This window comes from Chiloscyllium plagiosum, unplaced genomic scaffold (assembly GCF_037043375.1).
Source record: "Chiloscyllium plagiosum isolate Xiang-an unplaced genomic scaffold, Cpla_swu_hap1 HiC_scaffold_9, whole genome shotgun sequence".
NCBI classification, from domain to species: domain Eukaryota; kingdom Metazoa; phylum Chordata; class Chondrichthyes; order Orectolobiformes; family Hemiscylliidae; genus Chiloscyllium; species Chiloscyllium plagiosum.
In genome coordinates, this window is record NW_028270147.1 from 119,994,859 (window position 1) to 120,020,877 (window position 26,019).

The 26,019-nt window shown below is 41.2% G+C and overlaps 1 pseudogene; it reads right to left on the reverse strand.

The window, feature by feature from the left end:
* Positions 1-26,019, reverse strand: part of LOC148149284 (centrosome-associated protein 350-like) — a 989,460-nt pseudogene that overhangs the window by 952,544 nt on the left and 10,897 nt on the right.

Sequence of the window (26,019 nt, forward strand, 5' to 3'; positions counted from 1 at the left end):
AAGGTAAATGTAGGTGTAAATACAAAAACAAAATTGAATGTGCAAACTTCTTTGAATTCAAGTCTATGCTACAGTTTGGATAAATAAATGGGTTTGGGTTGTATATAAATAGGTAGGGAGAAAGATTGGCACTTCTGGTATCCACATCCTGCCAGTCGGCTGACGCCAGTAAGGATCGATATCCCAAACCAGCTACTGATTGAGGAAATTCTATGCCAGATGTCAAAACTCAATCAGAGAGAGGAGTTCAGAGGCCGAGGTGGATTCTCTTCTGCTCGGGGCATGAGGTTTGGTTTCCTTCTGGAGTCCACAAGTTGGCCGATGGCATGGCCCGTGTTAGGATAACATGAGTTTTAACTGTTGCCTGTGAATCTGATTCAGTACATTTATTGTGTCTTTTATCAGAGCTTCAAAAATATCATCTGCCAACTGCATCTTCACACAAAGCTCATCCTGACCATAATTCACCCATTGGGCTTCCTCCTCATAAAGCTCTTGAACCTGCCAGAAAAAACAGAGGAGGTGTTATTGTTTTTATATCAAGATTTATTTGTTACAGCTCTTTCCTTTCGTACCAAGCAGTGTTTGCCCTAAAATCACTCAGACTTCAGGCCTCCCACTTTCCTTGTGTCCAGGATCACACAAGTGGCCATTCCCACACAGCAGTGGAGCTTGGACAGGAGTTCTGGAGGGCTCACTGTGAGATCAATGGAGAGTCACTAGTTATTCTTGTACAAAACAATACCAAGGCTGGGAAGGTTAAGGACTGGCTACATAAATTAGGTCTGACCTGAATATTTCCAGCATTTTTTACTTTTATTTGATAAACGAGGCCTGCGTTCTCTTGAGTATTGATGACTAGGGGATGGATCGATAGAAGTGACTGAGATGGTTAAACGATTTGACAGTGAAGGAAGTGAGAAACTAATTCCTTTAGCGAGGCATGCCAGAAATAGGGCATGCAGGAAAATAAGACTTAGGTTGGTTAGGGGGTGATGTGAAGAAGCCTTTTGTCACACAAACAATACTAAAATAATCGGGTTCCCTCTGGCCTTAAAAACTATTGTGACTGTTACAGCATTTCAATATGAGTGTTGAGAGATATTTGTAAGGTCAAGTAACAGTTAGGAGCAATTAGGAAATCAATATACAGAATTAAGATACAAATCAGCTATGATTAGGAGTACGAGAACAGACTGAAGGGTGCTGCTGGCTTAATCCTGTTCCTACCTGGTTTTGAATTTGATTCCAACGTCACAACTCCTCAAACCAGTGAGATCAATCACCAATGTTGCCAATAACATAATAAACGAGTTTTACTCAGCACGCACAACCAGAAAGGAATACCCACCACAAGGAAAGAGCTGGTGAGTGTAACTGAATTACATGTTGTAGCTTTAGGCTGGCCCTCTGCCCTGGTGTAGCTGTGGCCTGACGGTATCACTACTTGAGCTGATGCAGAGCAGAGACTTTCAACCCTTGCCTAATGGACACACACTATCAGCTGGAAGTGTTTGATCCAAAGAGGGAAAAAAAGCAATGATTTGATTTTTTTGGCATATCAAGCACCCAATTTTTTAAAACTTCAGTGTTGGGATGCATGCTGCCCCTCCCCATTTCTCCACGGAAAGATATTTTTCTTGAAGTGCTGCAGCCTACGTGTTGAAGGTACTCCCACAGCACTGCAAACTCAGGGATTCCAGGAGATTAAACATGTAAACATAAAAGGAAAGGTGATATCTGACCAAGTCAAGGTGGTGGTGTGGCCTGAAGATAACGGTGTTCTTACAGACCTGTTAAACTCATCAATCTGCTGACACATGTTGTGCTGTGACACACCAACACATGGGAAGGACTGGAAAGGTCTGCAAAAACTGCCTTCTAATTTTTCTATACTTTTGATTTTGGACTCAAATGGGAATAAAGCAATTTTAAAACCCAAGGATTGTTCAGGGATTGCTGGCACTTCACAGTAGCAAGTTCCCTGGCATGCACTAAGTGCTACTCACACAGTTCAAGCAGTATTAGATGGCTTTCAGACAAGCTGCAGCCAAGGGCTGTGTTTAACGGGAGCTTCAGTCAATAGTAAGTAGCTAATTAGTCACTAGGCCACAGACAAATATCCTTTGGACAAAAACGGAGATTGGCTCCCAGGTAACTGATCAGCTGGGGCTGTATACAAATGAATTGAGAAATCACCAGATCTCCACAAGTTAAGGATCTGTCTCTGCAGTAAAAAGCCTGAAGAAAACCAGCTTCTTTTCCCTTCAGCACTTGCTGTAATCTGTGGCTATTAATTAATAAGTTACAGACTTGTACACGTGTGAACTAGTCACCCTGTGCCTTCTGAAAACCAATGGAAGCATCTGGAGAAGGAAGATCAAGGAACAGCATTCTGATCAGCACAAGGATTATCTCAGGAAAAGCCATCAATAGGTAACATTGGAAGTATGTTCCCAGTCTTTCCCTTTATGCAAAACACCCAGTGCACTTTGTCCCTGTCTTTCTGTCTGTGTATGTGTAATGAGGAATGCATGTGGGAGGGGTTGTTAGTTTTAGTTAGTAGTTATATGTCAGTGGTTGGTAATTATTTGCATTTTTTGTAACAAAATGTAACTCTTTTGTTAAGCAAAGAACCCTGACCTGTACTTACTGTAAAACTGGGTCTAAAAGACAGGTTCCGCAAGGATCTGTTTTGGGACCATTGCTGTTTGTCATTTTTATAAATGACCTGGAAGAGGGGTTAGAAGGTTGGGTGAGCAAGTTTGCGGATGATACGAAAGTCGGAGGAGTTGTTGACAGTGAGGAAGGATGTGGCAGGTTACAGCAGGATATAGAGAAGCTGCAGAGCTGGGCAGAAAGGTGGCAAATGGAATTCAATGTAGCTAAGTGTGAGGTGATTCACTTTGGGAAGAATAACAAAAAGATGGGGTACTGGGCTAATGGTCGGATACTTGGTAGTGTGGATGAGCAGAGGGATCTTGGTGTCCATGTACACAGATCTCTGAAAGTTGCCACCCAGGTAAATAGTGCGGTGAGGAAGGCATATGGCGTACTGGCTTTTATTGGTAGAGGAATTGAGTTCCGGAGTCCTGAGGTCATGATGCAGTTGTATAAGACTCTGGTGCGGCCGCATCTGGAATATTGTGTGCAGTTTTGGTCGCCATACTATAGGAAGGATGTGGAGGCACTGGAACGGGTGCAGAGGAGGTTTACCAGGATGTTGCCTGGTATGGAAGGAAGATCGTATGAGGAAAGACTGAGACACTTGGGGCTGTTTTCATTAGAGAAAAGAAGGTTTAGGGGTGACTTGATTGAGGTGTACAAGATGATTAGGGGGTTAGATAGGGTTGACAGTGTGAACCTTTTCCCGCGTATGGAGTCGGGTATTACAAGGGGGCATAGCTTTAAATTAAGGGGGGCTAGATATAGGACTGAAGTTAGGGGTAGGTTCTTCACTCAGCGAGTCGTAAGTTCATGGAATGCCCTGCCAGTAGCAGTGGTGGACTCTCCCTCTTTATGGGCATTTAAGCGGGCATTGGATAGGTATATGGAGGATAGTGGGTTAGTATAGGTTAGGTGGGCTTGGATCGGCGCAACATCGAGGGCCAAAGGGCCTGTACTGCGCTGTATTCTTCTATGTTCTATGTTCTATGTTCTATGTAAGTGAGGAACCAAAAGAGAAAATGCTAGAAAATCTCAGCAGGTCTGGCAGCATCTGTAAGGAGAAAAAAGAGCTGACGTTTCAAGTCTAACTGACTCTTTTCTCTCGTTACAGATGCTGCCAGACCAGATGAGATTTTCCAGCATTTTCTCCTTTGGTTTCCGATTCCTGCATCTGCAGTAATTTGCTTTTATTAGGAAGGAATTCAATATACTTCTGAATTTCTTTGAAACTTTTGTGGCAACTAATGAATAGCAAGTATTGAGTTTCAGCAAATTACTCCAGCGAGGGCCAAGTTTTCAATTCAGTCAGAAAGTTGAAGCATTTTCTGGACAAATGCAGGATAGCCAGACAGGTAAGCCAAAGACAGATAAAGCCTTTGTCATTTGAAATAATAGAAAATTTAGATGTACGATGAGGTGTTCATAATTGTGATGCAGTGGTACAATATAAAACTGAACAGTTCCTAAACTGAAGCACTTACCAAAATATGGTCCACCCGATCACGTTGTTTGTTGCCAAATTTCTTCAACTTCTGCCAAGCCGTCTTCTGATGTTGCTCTTCGTTCAACCCAAATAACTTTAAAACTTCATTAGAAATGAAGATCTGTGGGTAGAAGCACAGGAGAAATGGCAGCTGTTGCACACACCCTAAATACAGACCAAACCACCCCCAATCCATTAGCCTTCCCTAAAACTACTCAATGAAGACTTTGATGCTTCGACCTTCTAATTCTTCCCCCATTCTGAATTATGTAAAATTGGATGGAACTCAAAGCATGTTCAATGAAACAAAAATCTGCGAAATGCTTTAAAACTTAATTATAATTGAAATGAATAACAGTAGTGAGATCCAAAAGCACAGACAATACTACTTTAAGGTAACATGCGATGCTCCCAAATTGAGAGAAGGTTTGACATTTTCCCTTGCTTAAGACCTTGGCTGAGAAATGATTAATTATTCACTGATTGATTTACTGCATTTCATAGTTCAGCACTTTGCCTACAGCATCTTCGAAGAAACCTCTGCTTTGTCAAATTCCAAAAATGTTCTGCCTTTAATTGAATGTAGGCAGCTAACTGAAGATCAGCGCTGTGGGAAGTCTCACAATAAATATTGGGGCTGACATGGATTCATACAGCGCACCCAGCATTTCAAGAAGGTCAAATCATTCTCAATTTAACAGATGAGTGCTTCAAAGCTATATGACCTAACCACTGACCACTGCCTCACATGGCTCCAAACAGGAAAGTTTTGATAGATTTCTCGGCTAACACTGTCAAAGGCAAGTAACATGCCCAGAAATGTTGGTGTGTGAAACAGCTCAGACTGAAGATACATTAGAGTCGAGTTATAAAGACAAAACAAAGGAAATGAACAGTCCCAAATTTGCTCTGTGAATGAAAAGCTGATTTACACATGCCCATTCTCAGTCCCTGGCAAAGTGCAACACTTCACAAACTGTGCTCAAAGGGAAGTCAGGCTAGACAATGAGCAGCTTGATGTTGACTTTAGACCGTGGTAAAAAGTTCACATTGCAGTGTTTCAAGTCTGAGTTACTGGGAGGAGTGATCCAGTGTACACTTCAATGTCAGTGCCACAGTAAAATAGAAGTTGCATTGTTGTAATAGTAAAGAACTTGGTCTGCGTGCTGGACAATACTTTGTAACCAATGCTCGAGTCACCCACCTTAACCTCAAATTGTCAAAAACAACTTTTAAACATATATAACTTTTCACACTTGTACCATGTTGTTCCCAACCTTTGAAGTATAGCCACTAATTATAATATCGTCAAAAGCTGCAACAAACTTTCACACAGCAAGTTACCACAAATTAGAGAAATGGTTCAGTAAACGTTTAGTCATACAGACTCATGTTGTAGGTTGACCAGGACCATGAGGGAGAACTCCACTCCTCTTCAAAGTAGCACTAAAAATCTTTTTTAAAAAACTCTTGCCTAATCAGATAAGAACAAAGGCCACATAAACAAAAACAATTTAAGCCACGTTAAGTTGCATAAGATCTTAGAATACTTTGGTCAATTTTGGGAATCTCAACATCGTGCAAATTCTCAAGATGTTATCAGGAAAAGAGGTACAAACATGATCACAAATTGAGAAGTTCAACCTTTAAGGCTTTCTTTATCTGAAAGTTATGGAATGACCCATGATTCTAAATTCTAGATTCCAGATCAAGATTCTAGAGAGTTTTAAGAAGGTGAATAATAATCAAATCTTGTATTATCAACCAATGGAAACAGCAATAGAAAGACTGAAATGATAGAGAAGAATTTGAAAAAAAAGTACTGAGTGGCTGGAAGGGACACCATATATTATGTAAATAGAGACAGAATCTGCAGATTCTCAGACTGGGCAAAGTTATGACAGATGGGGTTTAATGGATAACAGTATGATGATGATGAGGATGATAAATTAATAATTGGAGAGTACAAACAGTGGAGGAGAAAGGGACTTTGGATTTTTAGGGAAGGGGCAAAATGGTAAATTGAACTCAATACAGTCATCAGGATCGAGATAATGTTTTTAACATGCTCTGTTATACATATCATCAATCAGAGCTGCTGTGGAGCACTCTTCACCCATACCTTTCTTGCTTAACTAAGAAAAAATAATTTTGTTTTCAAATGCAAAATCTGGGTCTCACCTCACAATAAGCTCTTCTGCTGACACTCTCGTCATCCTTCCATTTATAATTCCCAAAGTCTGGGGGTATTTGCAAATCCCCCAGATCATGGCCAAGTTCCTGCCATTTGCACAGCTCCTCAGCCACTCCATGAACCAGTGTCTAAATCTCAACAGCATCTTCAGCAAAAGCAAAGTTAATTTCCCCTTGGATTTTTCTGGTCTGACGTAGTTTCTGTTGAAGATCCACCCAATAGATGTTGACAGGTCTCGTTACAATCAAATTCAACTTGGACACTAACATTAGCGGATAAGAGATATATGCAAACCTGCATAACTCTTGGCGACACTTCTCACAACCTGTTCAACAACTTTAATCAAACCTGCTGTACCACTGACAAAGCCTCACACAATGGACACGCTGACCACTTGGGGGCCACAGTGTCACCAAACACATCAATTCCTCAGACCTGCAGTCCCACCGGGCATACCAGCCGATCACACAGCAGAACTATGCGGGCAGTCAGTAACGGTGAGCATGGTTAGAACCATATTGAGGAAAAAGCCAAAATGAGAAACTGGAGACTAAAATCTTGCAAAAGATGTGCATTTGAAGGACAGGAGAGGAATGGGATTTGGAAATTAATTCTGCCATCGGGCTACTATAGATGGTCATGATTTAGTTGAACTCTGGAAGGGAAATGAAGACCACAAGAGGTTGAAGGATGATGTTAGACTAAAAGTCACAAAGAGAGACAGGGATTCATCATGAAGGGCTTTCTTAAATGTGCAAATTAGATTGGAGATGTTGAAAAATTGGGAGGCAAAGGTCAATTAAGGACAGTCTGATAATTTTCAGAATAAGAGCTCTTTCCAGACGTTTGGAAGTGCTCACATTCATGGAGTATAAGGACAGAAATCTGACCAGAAGAGGATGGAATGGTCAAGTCTCTGGGTGAGAGTTGTGGATGATGAGGCAGGAGGCATGTAACTTTACAGAGACAGGTTTGTGATTAGTAAATGCTGGGTTTACTCAATGCTGGAACATGCTGCTGAGATATAAAGGGTGTGGACCAGCTGAGGATAGCAAATGAGAGGCTGGAGTGGCAAAGGGACACAGCTGGAGAGTCAGAAACAGGCAAACCTGTTGGAGTTGACTTTCCTTTGTTGAATACTTCAGTGGTGTGCAATTTTTTCTGAAAAGCTGGTGACATTCTTTCTCCAATTTAGACAGGTGCAGCATGACTGAAGTTACAGACCAATGAAATCAAACTTGCACAGGCATTCAGCTCTTACTGTTCAACTTCAGAGATTCCAAAGGAAACTGACAGAACGCGATATTAACAGACAATCTACCACACCGATGCTGACTTAACTCTGGGCTGTCGGCCTCAATTACAGTGACAATACAGTAATAAGCAAAACCAGAGGGTAAACCTCCTGTGACAGAACTCATGTCATCATCCCACCATGCAAGATGGTGGAACTTGCAAAGAAAATTAGATTCTTCCGTGTTAACAAAGTGGCCACATAGTCTTGTGTAAACAACGTCCAAGCTCTCACACTGATTACAACTTTTGCTGCTTCTCAACTCTGCAAGTGATATGCAACCACCAGCAGTGAAAGGAATTCAAATCTGAAACTTCAGCCTCCCTCGAGAGGGTGAGTGGGAAACTACACTGGGCTATTGTGTCAAGGTACCATTGAGAAAGATGATAATTCCAACATCTGAGCTATGCTGATTAAATGGATCACGGCAGATGGTTGGGAAATGTGATTTCCTTGAATGAATGAGACAGGCAAAATAAAAGGCCAGGTTTACACCTTGCTTCTTCTGCATTAATCCAGACTGGTGACATTTACACATCAATACATCACCTCACACATGCCATGACAATCAGCGATACCAAAGTGCACTTGAAAGTAGTCAGAACTACAGTAAATGCATTACTGTCTCGAAGAGAAAACAAACAAACAAGAAACAGAGGCTAACATTACCTTTCGATTTGGGAATCTTCTTCCTTGCCTCTCTCTTTCCCATGAGCTCCTTGTCCCAAGCAGCCAGAGCCTGATTTTCCAATTGCTGGATCGCAGCTTCCTCAGCATCGAGCCGCCGCTTCCACTCCAGCAGCTCCTCTGCATGCCGTCGCCGATGCATCAGCTTCTGCTCCCGTTTAGTGAGGAACCTGATGGACATGCAAGCAGGACGGGGGAGAGAGAGAAAGGAAGTGTCAGCTAGCTGCCGATATTCATTTCTAAAATCGGACATTAACCTGCAGCTCAAAATGTATAATTCTTACTTTTTAAATTCAACACTGTTTGGGTTATAGTTTCACAACACAAACAAAATTCAGGGCAAGGTCTCTTTGTACAATTCATGCATCCTAGAACATTGCAGCACTACTGCATGTAAATAGACTCAGAGCAGTTAATCAACACATTCAAAAGGATTTCCTCCAAGTTTGCTGATGCAATATTAGTCAAAACCATCAACATCAATGTGCAATGCTGCTCTTAAAAAAAACTTCAGTCTGACACAGATTTCCCCACCCCACTGCAATTGGTAACCTGGCCCGGCCCAGGGATTGATACTGGGACATTAGTGAACTGTGATCTCAAAGGAAGCGAGCAAACAAAATTCTGATAGCCTGGTCCTCACAAGTTTAGAAAGAGGTTTGAGACAAGTCAGATGCTAAGCCTTCTTGCATTTAGCTCAATTGCATTTCCTATTTACAGTACAGTGTTTTGCAAAGTGTAAAGAATTATGTGTCTTTTTGCCACAGTGGGGGATTTTTATCTTAATTTATCACAGTTGCTGCCTCTCGCTCCCCAAGTCAAATTATTAGCATCTGTAACAAAACAAAGAACTGCAGATGCTGAACATCTGAACCAAAGAAACAAAGTGCTGGAGAAACTCAGCAGGTCTGACAGCATCTGTGAAGAGAAAGAAAGGTTATGTTTTAAGTTCACTAACTCTCTGTCTGAATGAACAACAGGTCACTGGACTTGAAACATATAACGTCTTTTTCACTTCAGTGATGCTGCTGGACCTGAGTTTCGCCAGCACTGCATTTTCTATAAAACTTTATTTATAAAACAGAACGGAAAAATACTAATCTGCAAAAGTGAGTCAAAAGCGTAAACGTGAGCACAGTTTCCACACTTGAGTTACACAAGGATACCTCAGTTTAAAAACAAGATTTAACTCAAAGTAGCATTCCATCTCAAAATGAGCCAAGTTACACCAGTAATAAAGCTCACCCACCCAATTAGGCACTTCAGCACAACATCCTGTAGTGTTGGACACAGCCACCTTTATCAAAGAATGATCACATGTCACAAAATTGTCGGCCGAGAGCATGTCTCTTTAAAGGAGCTGAAAATAAACTCTCAATTTTTGCGAGGTTTTTTGATCATACCTAGTTGAACACTTAAATCGCAGAGAAAAATCTTTGCTTTTTAAAAAATGTTTGTGGGACACATCCCACATCTTGCTTAAGGTTTGGTTAGGTCTGATCCATAGAGACAAAGGACAAGCAAGCATCACACTTTCCATTCACTTCGACAAAGGGCGAGCATCACATTTCTTCAGGATTTAAAGAATTTTGGAAATTGTTTGTAAAATCAATGATCACATGAAAGAAGTGGACAATAAATGTATGCAATAAGAGTGAAGCCTGCGACAGCAGATTTTTCTTTGGAGGGCAGTGTGCCTGCTTTCCAAATTCTGGGAGCAGATACATTTACAAGCTATATTGGCGTACAGTCAAGTTTCTTACTGAACAGTGACAGGATTGGACAGAGTCGGCATGGATTTAAAAGAGGGGAATCATATTTAGCAAATCTACTGAAATTCTGAGGATCTAATGAGTAGAATTGATAAGGGGCAACCAGTGGGTGTTACTTTGACTTCAGAATGCTTTTGATCAGGTCCCACATAAGAAATTAGCATATAATGTGAGAGATTGGGGGGAGTGTATTTGCATGGACAGAGAGCGAGTTGGCAGACAGGAAACAAAGAGCTGGAATAAACAGGCCATTTTCTGAGTGGCAGCCAGTGACCAGTGAGGTACTGCAGGGATCAGTGGTTCAAACCCAGTTATTCACAATATATACAAATGATTTCGATGAGGGAACTATTACTATTTCTAAGTTTGTGGGTGACACAAAGCTGGGTGGAAGGGGAAACTGTGAGGAGGATGCAGAGATGCTTCAAGTGTGATTTACATAAGTTGAGTAATTGGGAAAATGCATGGCAGATGAAAGATAATTTTGATAAATGTGAGATTTTTGGTTGCAAAAACAGACAGCGAGATTATCTGAATAGATTAGGAAAGGGAGAGTTACAACAAAGGGTGTCTTTGTACACCAGTCACTGAGAGTAAGCATGCAGGTGCAGCAGGCAAATGGTATGTTGGCCTTCATGGTGGGGTAGGCCAGAACCAGTGGTCATAGTCTAAAGGATATAGGTTAGGCTATTCAGAACTGAGATAAGGAGAAATTTCTTCATACAGTGTTGAACCAACAAAATTCTCTGCCGCAAAATGTATTTCAGGACAAACATTGAATATTTTCAAGGGTGAGATATAGTTCTTAGGGCGAAAGAGATCAAATGGTATGGGGAGAAATTGGGACTAGGGTATGGAGTTGAATGATCAGTCATGGTCATACTGAATGACAGAGCAGGCTCAAGGGGCTTATTATTATCTTGCTTTTCATGTTACGAACAGCAAAAATATACAAATACTTCTAAAACATGTTAATTGCTAATCTGGATCACAAAAGAAAAAGCTTATTCTTTTTTACAGACTCTTTAAAGGTTTACACAAGCATAATTATTACAAAGTTCCAGTGGTATTTAATTCACCCTGGGAGAACGTGCTAGTTTCTATTAGCTTTCCAATATTACAACATTCACACAACAAACATAATTCACACTTCAAATTCTGCAATATTTTTCAACGATTTCACTCATTCTGGGTGAATTTCTTTCAGAAATGTAGTACAGCCGACATGTAATCTAAACATTCACATCACATTGTATAAGACAAAGAGATCTTCAATTAAACTGGATTATCACGAAATACTATTCCATTGCTGCAAAATGACAAAACCTTTTCCTCTCTCATGATTATTTAATGAATAAATATTCAGTTAGATGCAGCGTTCTAACAAAAATACTATTTAGAACAGATAATGTTAAGAGCACAGTCTCTGGTGATTGTGTACACAGCTGCACTGTACCAAGGGGTATATTTGTGTTATTTGCTTTCATTGAAGATAGTTTCAAGGAATAAGAGTAGTGCCAATGAAACCAGCATTTGTTCTCGTTCCCAATTGCCCTTCAGTGGTGTATGCTGCCCTCTTGAAGTACACCCACAGTGCTGTCAGGATGTGTTCCAGGTTTAGTGATATAATTCCAATTCAAAATGTTATGCAGCTTGGAAGGGATTTGGGAGGTGGTAGCATTAGTAAGGGAGCAGTAGCTCCCATTGTCTTTAGATGGCGCAGAACATGGGTTTGGACGGTGCTGTAAAAAGAGCCTTGGTTAGTTGCTGTAGTGCATCTCATATCTGGTACACACTGCTGCAAATGTGTGCCATTGAGGAGGAAATCAATGGGTGGGGTGTCAACCAAGTGAGCTGCTTTGCTCAGGACAATGTCAAGCATTTTCCTTGCTATTGGAGCAGTACTCATGCAAGCACATGGAGAGTATTCCAACACTCTCCCAAAAAGTGCCTCTCAGGCTTTGGTCAGTTAATCATCGCAGAACACCCAGCTGTTGAGCTGCTCTTGCAGCCAGAGTATTTATGTGGCTGATCCAGTTAAGATCCCAGGTAAGTTACCCTGCCATCAAGGCCAAGCCCTTTTCTCTTGAAAACTGAACAGGAAGAAGATGGTATATTAATCCCATAACAGATCCTGTACGGTAGAAATACCAACAGTCAACTTGCAAAAACACTAATCCAAAGCAAAAAGAGGGAGATGTGATTATCTTTTCTGTGGGAGTCCACGAAGGAGCTGCAGAAAAGTATTAAAGTAACAAACTTAATTTTGAATGCAGTTTAAAACAAAATAAAAAAGGGGAAATCAAGTAGCTCTGAAGCAAGATTAAATTCAAATTAGAAATCAATACAGAATTCCTGCCACTGCTAAACTCATCCAAAATGCTCCTGAGTTTGTCCAGTTGCTACTAAATGCAGCCCTGAGCTCTGAATATTATTTCTTATTGGTACTTTCAATTTTTAACAAAGATTTGAGATCTGACAGCACTATTAAACTGACAGGCATTTTAACAAAAGTAGCTGCATGTAGTTGGAGATACTCATGTCGACTGTGATGGTTACATGCCAATCAAGTTTTCACATCCATAAGACAACCTCATATGTTCACCAAAGACACATTTGCAGTCTTAAAGAGGCACTGCCATCTGAAAGTTCAAGCTTACATTTCAAATTTCAGATTTCTTAAAGCTCCATTTATCAAGATGAGTGGGCTGCTAGCTCTGCCAGACTATTTGCGAAAGTCCAATTCAATGTTAAACAGGGTATTGTATCCTGTTAGCATGAGCAGCTCAAGATTGTTTATGTAACTTCAACTTCTTGCTTTCACAGTAATACCCCTTTAAAAGCAGGCTCCAGATTAATTATAAAGTCTGCAGTATATTGCCAACTAGCTGCTTTCTGCATCTATGTGAAGCCACAACTAAGCCCAAGGAATGCACATTTCTCTACACAATTCCTTTCCCTTGACCCTCCACCATCCCCCACATCATCCACATGCATGTGATGAAACAGAGCATGCTCGATCAGTGAGAAGCAGAAGTTGCACAGTACCTGACCAGCTGGTTGCTGATGTACAGCTGGAATTTGGGATGTACGTTGGGAAAACAGACACTGAGAGAAGCCCAGTGATGAGACGTAAGGACAGAGAAGTAGTGGTGACAGGAGAGCAATGTTTACAACAAAAGGAGCAAAACAAGAAAAACAAAACAGCTGAGTATCATCCCAAAATTGCTTTATCTTTAGATACTCAAGAAAACCTTACATTATTAAGGAGAAATTACAAATATTCCATCAAAACATTTGTAGCCAACCTCGCGACACCTCTACCTCAACACAACCCCTTCTGCTCGGATTCATTAACTTCAAATGGCAACAGAGCTCATCAAATCCAATCCCAGCTCCAAATCTCTTTCTGACTTAGATAGTGGGAGAATGTCAAGCACTGCCTTCCTAACAGCCCAACCACAGCTTACAAACCCTTGTTTAATGTTGTAATTATTGCTGCCTGCACCACCAACTCTGGCAGCTCATTCCATACATGTGTGAAAAAGTTGCCCCTTAGGAAACTTTAAAATTTTTCCTTTCTTACCTATGCTCTCTAGTTTTTGACTCCACTATCCTGGGAAAAAGATCACGGATATTCACCCTATCCATGCCCCTCATGATTTTATAAACTTTTAAGGTTACCCTTCAGCCTCTCCCTATAGCTGAAACCTTCAACCCTAGCAACATCCTTGTAAATCTTTTCTGAATCCTTTCAAGTTTCACAACACACCAGCACTGAATGCATTATTCCAAAAGTGGCCTCCTGTACAATCATAACAGGACATGCCAACTCTTATACTCAATGCACTGACCAATAAAGGCAAGCACACCAAACGGTTTCTTCACGACCCTGTCTGACTGAAACTCCGTCTTCAAGGAACTAGGAACCTGCACCCCAAGGTCTCCTTGATCAGCAACACTGCCTAGGGCGTTCCCATTAAGTCCTACCCTGATTTGCCTTACCAAAATGCAGTACCTCACATTTATTTAAATTAATTAGATCAGAAAAAAACATCAGTAGTCTAGCACATCATCCCTATCTAATTATTTATTAAATATGCTAAACCTGAATCAAACCTTGCTTAAACAACACTTGGATACTGTGTGCAGGCTGATCATCATACTATAAATAGAAAAAGGGGAAACTGAAGTGGGTACACAGACAAGATTGACAAGGTTGGTCACAGAAATGTGTGGGTTCACATGTCAGGAAAGGGTTAACAAGCTACATCTCTTTTCTCTGAAAGAAGGCCAAACAGGGACATAATAGAGGTCTTTAAAATGTTGAGAGGGTTCAGCAGACTGGATACAGACAGAATGTTTCCTTTCACAGGGAAGAACATACCTTGAGGCCACAAAGTAGTCACCAAGAAATCCATCAGGGAGATGTGGAAGTTCTGCAGAATTGGATTACAACAATGAAGACTGCACAGGGAGTGGTTGAATCAAATATCATACGGGTGTTTAAGGGGAAGATAGACAAGATTAGAGGGAGAAAGGAATAGAGGGTCAGGGTAATAGATGAGCAAAGGTGACAGGAGTCTCAGGTGGAGCAGTAACACTGATGTGAACTGATTGGAACAAATCATAGAATCCCTCAGTGTGGAAACAGGCCATTTAGCCCATTGAGTCCATAATGACCCTTCGAACAGCATCCCACCCAGACTCACTCCCCTACGCTATCAGTGTAACTCTGCATTTCCCATGGCTAATTCACCTGGCCTGCATATCGCTAGGCACTATGGGCAATTTAGCATGGCCAATCCACCTAACATGTATATTTGTGGACCACGGGAGGAAACCTATGCAGACACGGGGAGAATGTGCCAACTCCACACAGTCACCTGAAGTTAGAATCAAACCCGGGTTCCTGGCACTGTGAGGCAGCAGGCTCGCCATTGAGCCATGGTACTGCCCTAGTAAGACCTGTTTGCATCCTCTGTAGTGTACTCAATTGCCTTCATAGGATAAAAAAGCTTACACAATGATGTCAAGCTGATAATTCCACCAGGAAAAACAATTCCTGCAACATTTGCATGTACCTCCAGTTTCCCAACACACTCCACTGAAAGGCAAAGCAAGCTTTGTACCAGTGAAAGTTTTCACATTGCAATCCCATTCTGAGACTGTTGCACCAGGGCAATGGGTGTAAGTAAAGAAGATGAGGGTAAGAAAAAAACTTCACTACTTGGAGAGCAGTAGCAGTGAGGCCATATTGATGTTTTGCTGCCCCAGTCACAGGGTCAAACATGACAATACCTCAGGGGGGATAATTAGAAGCACCATATGCAGCAAACACACTGTCTTTGAAAAACAGATTTAAATGGACTTCATATATTTTTCTCTGCTCAGAGCCACTCTGTCTCTCTCTTTCTCACCCTCTCTATAACATCACCAGCTGACAAATGAGATGCTTAGGCTTGCCAGCCTTTCACAGCAATATGCCTTATAAGGAGCCATAAGAGATATTACTTTTCATCCATATGACTGCGCATCTTCTTCAGTTTTTGCGTGATGCTGCTGGTCTCACTGCCTGAAGTTGAAACAGAGGAGGGACTCCACGTCTCCGTATCTGTTTGTAGGGGACTGGAAGCGGGGCTCATTTTGGGAACATTCTCCACTCCTGGTTGTTCTGCATCCCGCTGCTCCTGTCGAGTTGGAACCTGAGAGATACCAAGATGGACGCATGGAAAGTTAAAAGGAAACAGCTCCAGAATTAGTAGCAGTGAAACACAGATGAGATTCAAAGACAGGTTTCTGCAACTAAGCAACATCATTTCCTTTCAGGCAGGCAGAGCGTTTCATTAGTTTTGAATTAATTGAGCTTTGAATTAATTGAACATTTTAAAAGTGAGTCTGATTTTTTTGTTTCTTGGGAACGTTTATTCAGGGAAACAGATTAAGGGAGGGAGATGTAAATCAATTATAATAGAAGTAAGTGCAAACAGATGAGTGGTTCAACAACCTAGTCCCATTCCTATGCACATGATCAAGTGCAAAAATGTTTTGACAGCTTTGTAGGATATGCTGATAACAGGTCGGAACCAGATTGCAGGGAGCGAAAGAACAGAAGCACAGATACATTGGGCTGAAAGCTCCATTTCTTGTGTTGTCCTTCTACAGAATGCAGAACAAAACACGATATCGATGAATACAAAGGATGGTATTCTCGGCAGCAGCAGGTATTCCTGCTATATACAGCTTTAGGTTGCAGAGATTTGGCCTCGACACAAGGGAACATGAGAACATGTTATCAACTTAATAAAAGTACCGAGGCTTAAGTTGATGTTTCTCAGTGGCAGACAAACCATTCTTACATCTTTTCTGTAAAATATTAAAAGTTTTATTTATATTGTAATGATAATATAGAACAGAAACCTGGCTGATAGCAAGTTGGGATTGAAAGTGATCACCCATCATTCATGCTGCTGAGTAAGTAATTCCTTACTTTAATAGTAACCTTGCATTGAACAGTTCAGGAGTTTGCAAATGGTGGGATACTAACCAACTTGCTCTCCCCAGCGGATTTGAGTCTCTCCTGAATTTTGATGGTGGTCTGGAGCATATGTTGAACCTCCTCCTGCTGTTTCAGAATCAGCTGCCTCGCCCTGTGAGCAGCCTTGTTGGCTTCTTGAAGATGCCTGATTCCAGCCTGTGATGAAATTGTATACAATGTATTACCATGTTAGAGACCAACCAAACCCGTCTTTACGTCGTCAATAAATTTATTTTGACGACAGAGTACAGACAAAAATGAAGTCAGGGCACACAACTCCATAACCCATTAAGTTCTAAGTTGCACAGTTTCCAAGTGGCACTGTGCAACGTTTACAACTTATAATGCTTGTTCTTGATGAAAACTTTGTGGGTTTTTTCGACAAAATGTATTGTCAACACGAACTCAGACAGTCAAGTACTCCAGGTGGAAAATTATCATGAAAGAGTTACTCACGTTCTTTTTCAACAGCTGATGCCTTACTTTGAGTGAGCATTTCTGATTTTATTTCAGGAGGTTGCTTCCAGGTCTGTGGTGAGTTCACCTGAGTTCTCAAACCTGAAAACTGTCCTCAGCAGCCAAGTACTTTGCAGAAGAGAAAGATGATGAACAGGCAGATTTCCGCTTTCGAGAATTACGTATTAGCTCTTGCTGCTGGGCAAGTTGGAAAGTGTGCCTGGGTTGAGTGAATACAGATTCTGGCAAATCTGTAGTGGGTCCAACAGCAATAACATAACATTCCAATTCTGCGTGACACTGCCTGACACTGCGTGATTGGCAAAACCTATGCCAACAAAAATCAGCAACTTGTTGAGACCATCACTATATTTTTCTCAGTTTTGGTTTGGAACTGTGAGCTGAAGTTGAGAATTGCACTTTGAAAAGCAACTTGTTTTAAAACAAAAAAAGGGGAGCTCAAAGATAGATGTCTGCTGGCCTGGGAAGACGATGCAGATTAATTACTGGTCTAAGAACACTCCAGATATTTCAGCACCAGGGTGCTGCTGTGCTCAGAGACAATTTGGATGTTAAGTTGAACAATCTAGGAAGGACTGCTAACAGCGAATGTTGAAAAGAGGCGGAAAACAAAATGAATTGGCTCTGACTGGGTTTTGGGCAGGAGACAGGTTTGGTTTGGACTTCTTCTGGACTGGCTGTTCTTGGTTGCTCTCTTTAGTTATTTTCCAGTGATTGATTTGTTGAAAGTTCTGAGAAACAATTCTCAGACTGTAAAAAAATAAGTTAAATCTCTAGAAATCTGCGGAAGCCAAGTTGTGGGCAAAGTTTTGGAAAGGGTTACAAGAGATAGGATTTATAATAATCTAGAAAGGAATAACTTGATTAGGGATAATCAACACTGTTTTCTGAAGGGTAGGTCATGCTTCACAAACCTTTGAGAAGGTGACCAAACAGGTGGAAAAGGGTTGATGTGGTGTTTATGAATTTCAGTAAAGTGTTTGCTAAGGTTCCCCAAGGTGGGCTATTGCACAAAAGACAGAGGCATGTGACTGCGGGTGATTTAGCGGTTTGGATCAGAAATTGGCTAGCTGTCAGATGACAGACTTGGTGGTTGATGGGAAATGTTCATCCTGGAGTTCAGTTACCAGAGGTGTACTGCAAGGATCAGTTTTGGGACCACTGCTGCTTCTCATTTTTATAAATCTCCTAGATGAGGGCAGAGAAGGATGCGTTAGTAAATTTGTGGATGACATTAAAGTCGGTTGAGTGCAGAAGGATAGCACGAGGGGACGTAGCTGTAAATTGAGGGGTGATGGAGGACAGATGTCAGATGTAGATTCTTTACTCAGCGTGGTAGGGCTGTGGAACACACTGCCTGCAATAGTAGTGGACTCACCAACTTTAAGGGCATTTAAATGGTCATTGGATAAACATATGGATGATAATGGAATAGAGTAGGTTAGATGGGCTTTAGTTTGGTTTCACAGGTTGGCGTGACATCGAGGGCTAAAGGGCCTGTACTGCACTGTAATGTTCCATGTAAGTAGGGTAAATGTTCAAAGCAGATTGAGCTTACATTGTACATATTAATTTCGTTTCCTTGTAATTCATCTGCATTCTGTTAAAGTTGCATGTTTTTGTTTAAGTTCTAACCTTGTTGTCCAAGATCTGTTATTGCTAAAGTCAAGGTCAGAACAATTGAGCAATTTTGAGCGTTAGTTAATATCTCAATTTCACTGTGTTCCAACTCATGGTAGTGACGTAATTTGGCTTGGCTTGCAATCTCTGTCTCAAACTTCAAATGTACAATTCATGAAGAAAACAGGACAAAGTGAAAACCATAAAGATGGCTTTAGGACAAAGTCAGATGCAACAAAGAGACAGGACAATGTTTTAACCAGGATCATGGCAGCAGCTCACCAGCTTTTCCAACGCAATTAGGAATCCAAACTAAGTGATCTCCTAATCAGCAATGCCATGCCTTGTAAGCAGTTTTTAAAAAAAGTACAAGGGCAAGGGGAAAGCAAGGGTGAAAAATAAAACATTTAAATGGCAATAAATGATGCATCCTTTCAATTAATGTCATAAGTTAAAGACAAATCAAGGGTACTTGACAACCAACGAGAGCTGGAATCTGTTCATTTGTATGTGTGAGAACTCATCCATTGCAATAACAGCAGGCAGCTAATTTCTTTCACATGGAGGGATAAGGGGGGGGAAAATCAACAAATTCAAAATACAACAAGCAGCATTAAAAGTATTGTAGCCTCATTGTACAATCATTCTTCTCAAGGTTTGATTATTAATTCTCCCCTTAATGTGCACTATTGAGGATAATCATAGCAAAGCATTGCCAGTAGGAGAACTGCATTGAGAAACACCATGGCATGGAAATCTGTCCCTAGGCCGAGCATATACATTATATTCAGCAGCATTTGTTGTTGGCATTTCAAGGAAAAACTATATCACCAAGAAAAAAAGGTTTGCAACCATTGGAACCTTGGGGAAATATGCTCATTCATGAAGTATTAGTGGATAGCCCGACATTTTCCCTGGCATTCAGTGGGTCATACCTGTTCCTGCTGCAACCTGAGCAGAAGCCCACGTTGTCTCCTACGGATGGATGGCATCTTATCATCTTCTCCCTTGTCTCGAAGGCGTCTGGTTAGAGAACATGGCAAAGTCACATGAACATAGAACATTACAGCACACTACAGGCTCTTTGGCCCTCAATGTTGTGCCGGCCTGTAGAACCAATCTGAAGCCTATCTATCCTACATGATTCCATTATCATGCATATGTTTATCCAATGACCATTTAATTGCCTTTAAAGTTGATGAGTCCACTACTGTTGCAGGCAGTGCGTTCCACACCCCTACCACTCTGACTAAAGAAATTACCTCTAACATCTATCCTATATCTATCACCCCCGCAATTTAAAGCTATGTCCCCTTGTGCTAGCCATCACCATCTGGGGAAAAAGGCTCTCTCTGTCCACTATATCTAACCCTCTGATTATCTTATATGTCTCAATTAAATCACCTCTCAACCTTCTTCTCTCTCATGAAAACTGCCGTAAGTCCCTCAGCCTTTCCTCATAAGACCTTCCCTCCATACCAGCTAACATCCTTGTAAATCTCTTCTGCACCCTTTCCAAAGCTTCCACATCCTTTCTATAATGCAGTGACCAGAACTGTACACAATACTCCAAGTGTGGCCGCACCAGAGTTTTGTACAGCTGCAATATGACCTTGTGGTTCTGAAACTCAATCCCCCTACCAATAAAAGCTAACACACCATATGCCTTCCTAACAACCCTATCAACCTGGGTGGCAACTTTCAGAGATCTATACATGGACACTGAGATCTCTCTGCTCATCTACACTACCAAGGACCTTACCATTAGCCCAGTACTTCTTATTCCTGTTGCTCCTTCTTAACTGAATCGCTTCACACTTTTCTGCATTAAACTTCATTTGCCACCTCTCAGCCCAGCTCTGCAGCTTATCTATATCCCTCTGTAACCTGCAACACCCTTCAGCACTATACACAACTCCACTGACCTTCATTTCATCTACAAATCTACTCACCCATTCTTCTATGCCCTTATCTGGGTCATTTACAAAACTGACAAACAGCAGTGCACCCAAAACAGATCCTTGCGGTACATTACTCGTTATTGAGCTCCAGGATGAACATTTCCCATCAGCTACCACACTCTGTCTTCTTTCAGCTAGCCAATTTCTGATCCAAACAGCTAAATCACCCTCAATCTCATGCCTCTGTATTTTGTGCAATAGCCTACAATGGGAAATTTATCAAATGCCTGACTGAAATCCATATACACCACATCAATTGCTTTACCCTCATCTATCTGTTTGGTCACTTTCTCAAAGGAACTCAATAAGGTGTGTGAGACATGACCTACCTTTCACAAAACTGTGTTGACTATCCCTAATCAATTTATTCCTTTCTAGATGATTATAAATCCTATCTCTTTTAAACTTTTCCAACATTTTACCCACAACCGAATAAGGTTTACTCATCTATAATACTAGGGTTGTTTGTATTCCCCTTCTTGAAAAGGGGGACGACATTTGTTATCCTCCAGTCTTCTGGCACTATTCCTGTAGACAATGACAACATAAAGACCAAAGCTCAAGGTTCTGCAATCTCCTCCCTGGCTTCCCAGAGAATCCTCGGATTAATCCCATCCAGCCCAGGGGATTTATCTGTTTTCACACTTTCCCAAATAGCTAACACCTCTTTGTTAAAATCAATCCCGTCTAGTCTAGTAGCCTGCATCGCAGTATTCTCCTTGACAACACTGTCTTTTTCCAGTGTGAATACTAAAAAATATATCCATTTAGTGCTTCCCCACCTCCTCGGACTCCATGCACAACTTCCCACAACTATCCTTGATTGGCCCTGATCTTTCTCGTTATTCTTCTCTTCCTGATATACTTATGGAAAGCTTTATGGTTTTCCTTGATCCTATCTGCCAGTGATTTCTCATGTCCCCTCCTGGCTCTTCTTAGCTCTCTCCTTAGGTCTTTCCTTGCTAACTTGTAACTCTCAAGTGCCATAACTGAACTTCACATCTCATCGTAACATAAGTCCTTTCTTCGTCTTGACAAGAGATTCAACTTCTTTAGTAAACCACGGCTCCCAACACATGGTATAATAATGCTCGAATTTACAGACAAACTTGGATAAATCTGCCCAAGTAGACCACACAGTTTCACCACTGGTGAATTAGCAACGAAACCAGAAAGAGAATGATCAGGGTTTAAGATTTTGTTAAACAGCAAATTCTTCTTAATATTTTATAACTTTAATGCCCTCCATGCTTGTCATACTCGATTTGGAGAAAATTTATCTCCACAAGATATTGTTTATGCTCACAAAATTAAAAAGGGTATTTTAAAAGTTACTCTGGAAATAAAAGGTTGGTGTCAGTAAAAGTGTCCACAAAGATGTTGAGCAGCCATAAAAACCCAACTAATTCATGGAGGGACTTTGAAGAAGGAAATCTTCTGCCCACAGCTAGTATGGCATATGTGACTACAGTGTTACGGCAGCATGGATGGCATGCACACCATACCTACCAAGCATTGACCATCTCTTGCAATCCTTTTGATATGAAGTGGTATTATCATCACTGCTTCCCTCACAATTCACATTAGAGTTACCCTCGACCTGAAACTGAACCTGATCAGCTAAACAATACTGTGTCAACAAAACCAGGTCAGAAGCTGAAATTTCTTCACTAAGTAACTTACTTCCTGTCTCCCCAGTACATGCCCAAGAAACATAACATCAAATAGAACGTAGCAACCTGCTTGATCAGCATCATATTCACCAATCTATACATTCACGCCCTTCACCAATAAACAGTGAGAGCTGTGTGCACTATATGATGCACTGCAGGAACTCACTCAATTCTTTTAACAGCATCTTCAAAGCCTGCAACGTCTACCACCTAAAATGACACAGACAGTAGATAACATGGTAACACCATTACTTGTAAATTCCTCTCCAAGCCACACAACATCCTGACTTAGCAATATACCATTCCTTCACTGCTATAGGATCAAAATCCCAGGTACTCCTTTCCTGTCAGCATTGTGGTTGTCCCTGTCGAAGGTGAACTGCAGATGTTTGAGGAAATGGCTCACTATCACCTTCCCAAGTGCAATGAAGGATGGACAACAATACTAACAATACTGGCCTTACCAGCAGCGAAGAAATCCATTGAAATAATTTGTTTAAAATCCTGACCCGTGGATTAGGACAACAGTCTTGCATCAATCTATTCCAGAGCCCTGAACTCCAAACCTAACAGCACTTGCGAGTTGATATGTTTATATTGACCAAGCAGACTGCAGTGGCTCAAGGCAGCTCACCACCATGACCATTTCGAGAATGAGGGATAGTACATAAATACCAGCATTACCGGAAACATCCCAAATTCAAAGAACAAACTTAAAAATTTGAAAAAAAAAATCAAAATTGCCTTTATTCTACTCAATCCAAACAGTGAAAAGGGGAAAGATGACGTGAATCCCTAGCTTCTGCACAACAGCCTCACTGCAATGAGAAAAGACACCAGCTTTCTCCCTTATCCGGAAAGGATTACGAGAAGTATCTGCACATTCTTACATTGCATTTTTGAAAGGCTATTCAGCTTAACATCACTGCATCGGTCAGCTACTCACTTTTTCTGGTGCTCCAACCAGGCCAGCTCTGCTTTGGTCTTCTCCTTCAAAGCTTGTTCTCTCAGCTTGAGGAGTGACACCTGGTGCTGTGCACGCATCTCCTCCCCCTCCATGTATTGTCGCACCATCGCCATGGTGAATTGAGAGAAACTGTCTTGTCCGCCAGAGAAGGGCAGGCTCAAATCATGCTGAATAGCGAAAGACAGGAGAACAAACAGTACAGAGTGAGGTGATCTGCTTCCCCTGACCCAAGCAAAACTTGCCCCCTAATCCATGAAAACTCAGGACTGAGTGCAGACAACAACAACAATTAAAAGGAGTTGGAGTATCATCAGACATGCCAATCATGCTGCATCACAAGTGGTCCCATCAAACTATCCCAATATTTATCAGGATGAGTAAATGCTGACTGTCTCTTTTCATCATCTGTAAAACACATTAAGACTGGCAAAGTCCCTCATACTGATAATTTTATGGTCAGGACTCCAGTTACTAATTTGCTGCCAGGTTCTGATAAATAACCAAAAACAGAATAGGAGTTGCACGTAGAGAGAATAAGGGTGTCATGGTTACATCAACATTAACCAGGAGGAGGCTATTTAGCTTCTTGAGCCTATTCCACCATTCACCCAAATCATGGTAATCTTCAACATCATGACAAATCCCTGTCTTTGTCCCATAATCCTTCAGCATTTTGATTAAAAATCTACCAATCTCAGATTTAAAGTTTGTAACTGATTTCAAATCAATCACTGTTTGTGGAAGTGAGTTTCAAACTTCATCCATTTCCATGTGCAAAAGTGTTCCACAATATCACATCTCAATGTTCTGACTCCACCATTTTGTCTATTTAATCTCTCTTCTTAAATTAAGCCTCAGAACCCAAGTATCACTTCAGTAAGTCTACATTGCACTTCCACGAAGAGTGATACTCTTCTTAAGCCATGGTGCCCAGCCCTGACGGCTTAGTCTGACCAGGTTTTGATCTGCTGAAGCATGACTTCTCATCCTTTGTTTTCATGTCTTCTTTGGACATAAATGTCAACAGTCCACTGGCCCCTTGATCACATTTCTGAGCCTGTTTGTGACATTTTCATGAACTGTATACAACTGGATCACACCCTTCAAGTTTCTTTAAACTCCACTGTCTCTCAATTTTCACAATCAAGAAATATCCCAGTTTGATCCAACCTCTCACTTGCTGACACAAACTTTTTCATTTATTTAAACTATCAAGATTGCTTTCTGATTTTATGCTTCCATCTACCTACACTCGAGATTGCCTCTAATCTGTAGAGTGGCCCCAAATTTTGAATGTGGCTTTCTTTTCATTGTGAATACTGAATAGTTAGGGCTCCAACATAGATCCATGCAAGATATCACTAACCATATCCTTCCAATTAGAATATCTCTTATTATCTGCACAAATGTCTCTTGTTCAAATCAAATTCCTCTGCAAGCACCACTTGTCTTTTGCATCTTGTTACCACCTTCAATGGACAGTAGAAAGTTGTAAATTCAGTCAAATTTAGCTTGTGTTTACCTGACTAGGTGAGCAAGGAATCCCCGTAAATATTAATCTCTGTCTTCACTGCATGGTAACTCGATCACAAAGATTAACAATGTAAAAGATTAATTCCTCTTCAAGATTTATAAACTGTGGGCACATTGTTAGCGAGTGGTACTTATCATTTAAAACAACAGCCCTTGCCCAACACTTGCCTTACACTCATTGCCCCATCTGCTCCTCATCCTCTACATCTGAATCTCATGGCAAGATACCTAGAACATGGAAAGTAGCAACTATTCCAAGCACTGAGATCCCACTAATTGGCACCACCACTCACCCTTGGCTAACCCATGGGAGAACTCACTTTTACAGCTACTGAAGCCGATTGATCCTTCAGTATGTCTTCATCAGAATCATCCTGCTGGCTGCGTTCCTTCCCCATTTTAAAGCAGCGATGGCTCTTTGATGGCAGAAGGGGACGGAAGGATTTCTCTTCAATGTCATCTTCAGTCATTGAGTCATCGAACTTAAGGGAGTACTCAATGGCAACAGAAACAGAATCTGGAGAGACAATAAATGATTGACATTGTTCTTTGTTATTTTCCATTGCTCACTGAAAGATTTAGAACTGGAACATGAAGTTAAAGGCCGAGCTAGAATCCTTGGATTAGTTATCTGCCCAAGGAGCAGAGTTGGGTTACAATTATTGATTCAACACAACTGTTATGTTGAATCACACATTGTTTAAGGGGACATGTGGAAATTTCCTTATGCACAACCACAGATCCAAGGGGAACACAAGAAAGTTGGATTGAATAGCTTAAGCACATGACTGAATAAAGGGAACTTGAAATAAATCAGTGCAAGACATGTTACTATTTGACCCACATGTCCTTTGGGTATGGAAGGAGTGCTTACGTGGCAATTGATTTGGTTGATTTGAATCAGTTAACTGAAGAGACACCATTCTCCATTTAAGTCATGAGATCAGTGGAAGGACAAAACATCATTTCTGGTTAAAAAATTCGCCTTTCTCACCAGGTAATGAAGGCAGACTGTCACTGCGGATCGAGTTGTCAGCTGCTGTTTGAACCACCTCTTCAATAGAGCTGTTTCCCTTTGTATGGTGGGAGGTTCTGCTTTTCTCCAAGAATGGTAAGGATGGGCTGTCTTGTTTACTGCTGCCACTGCTGCCAT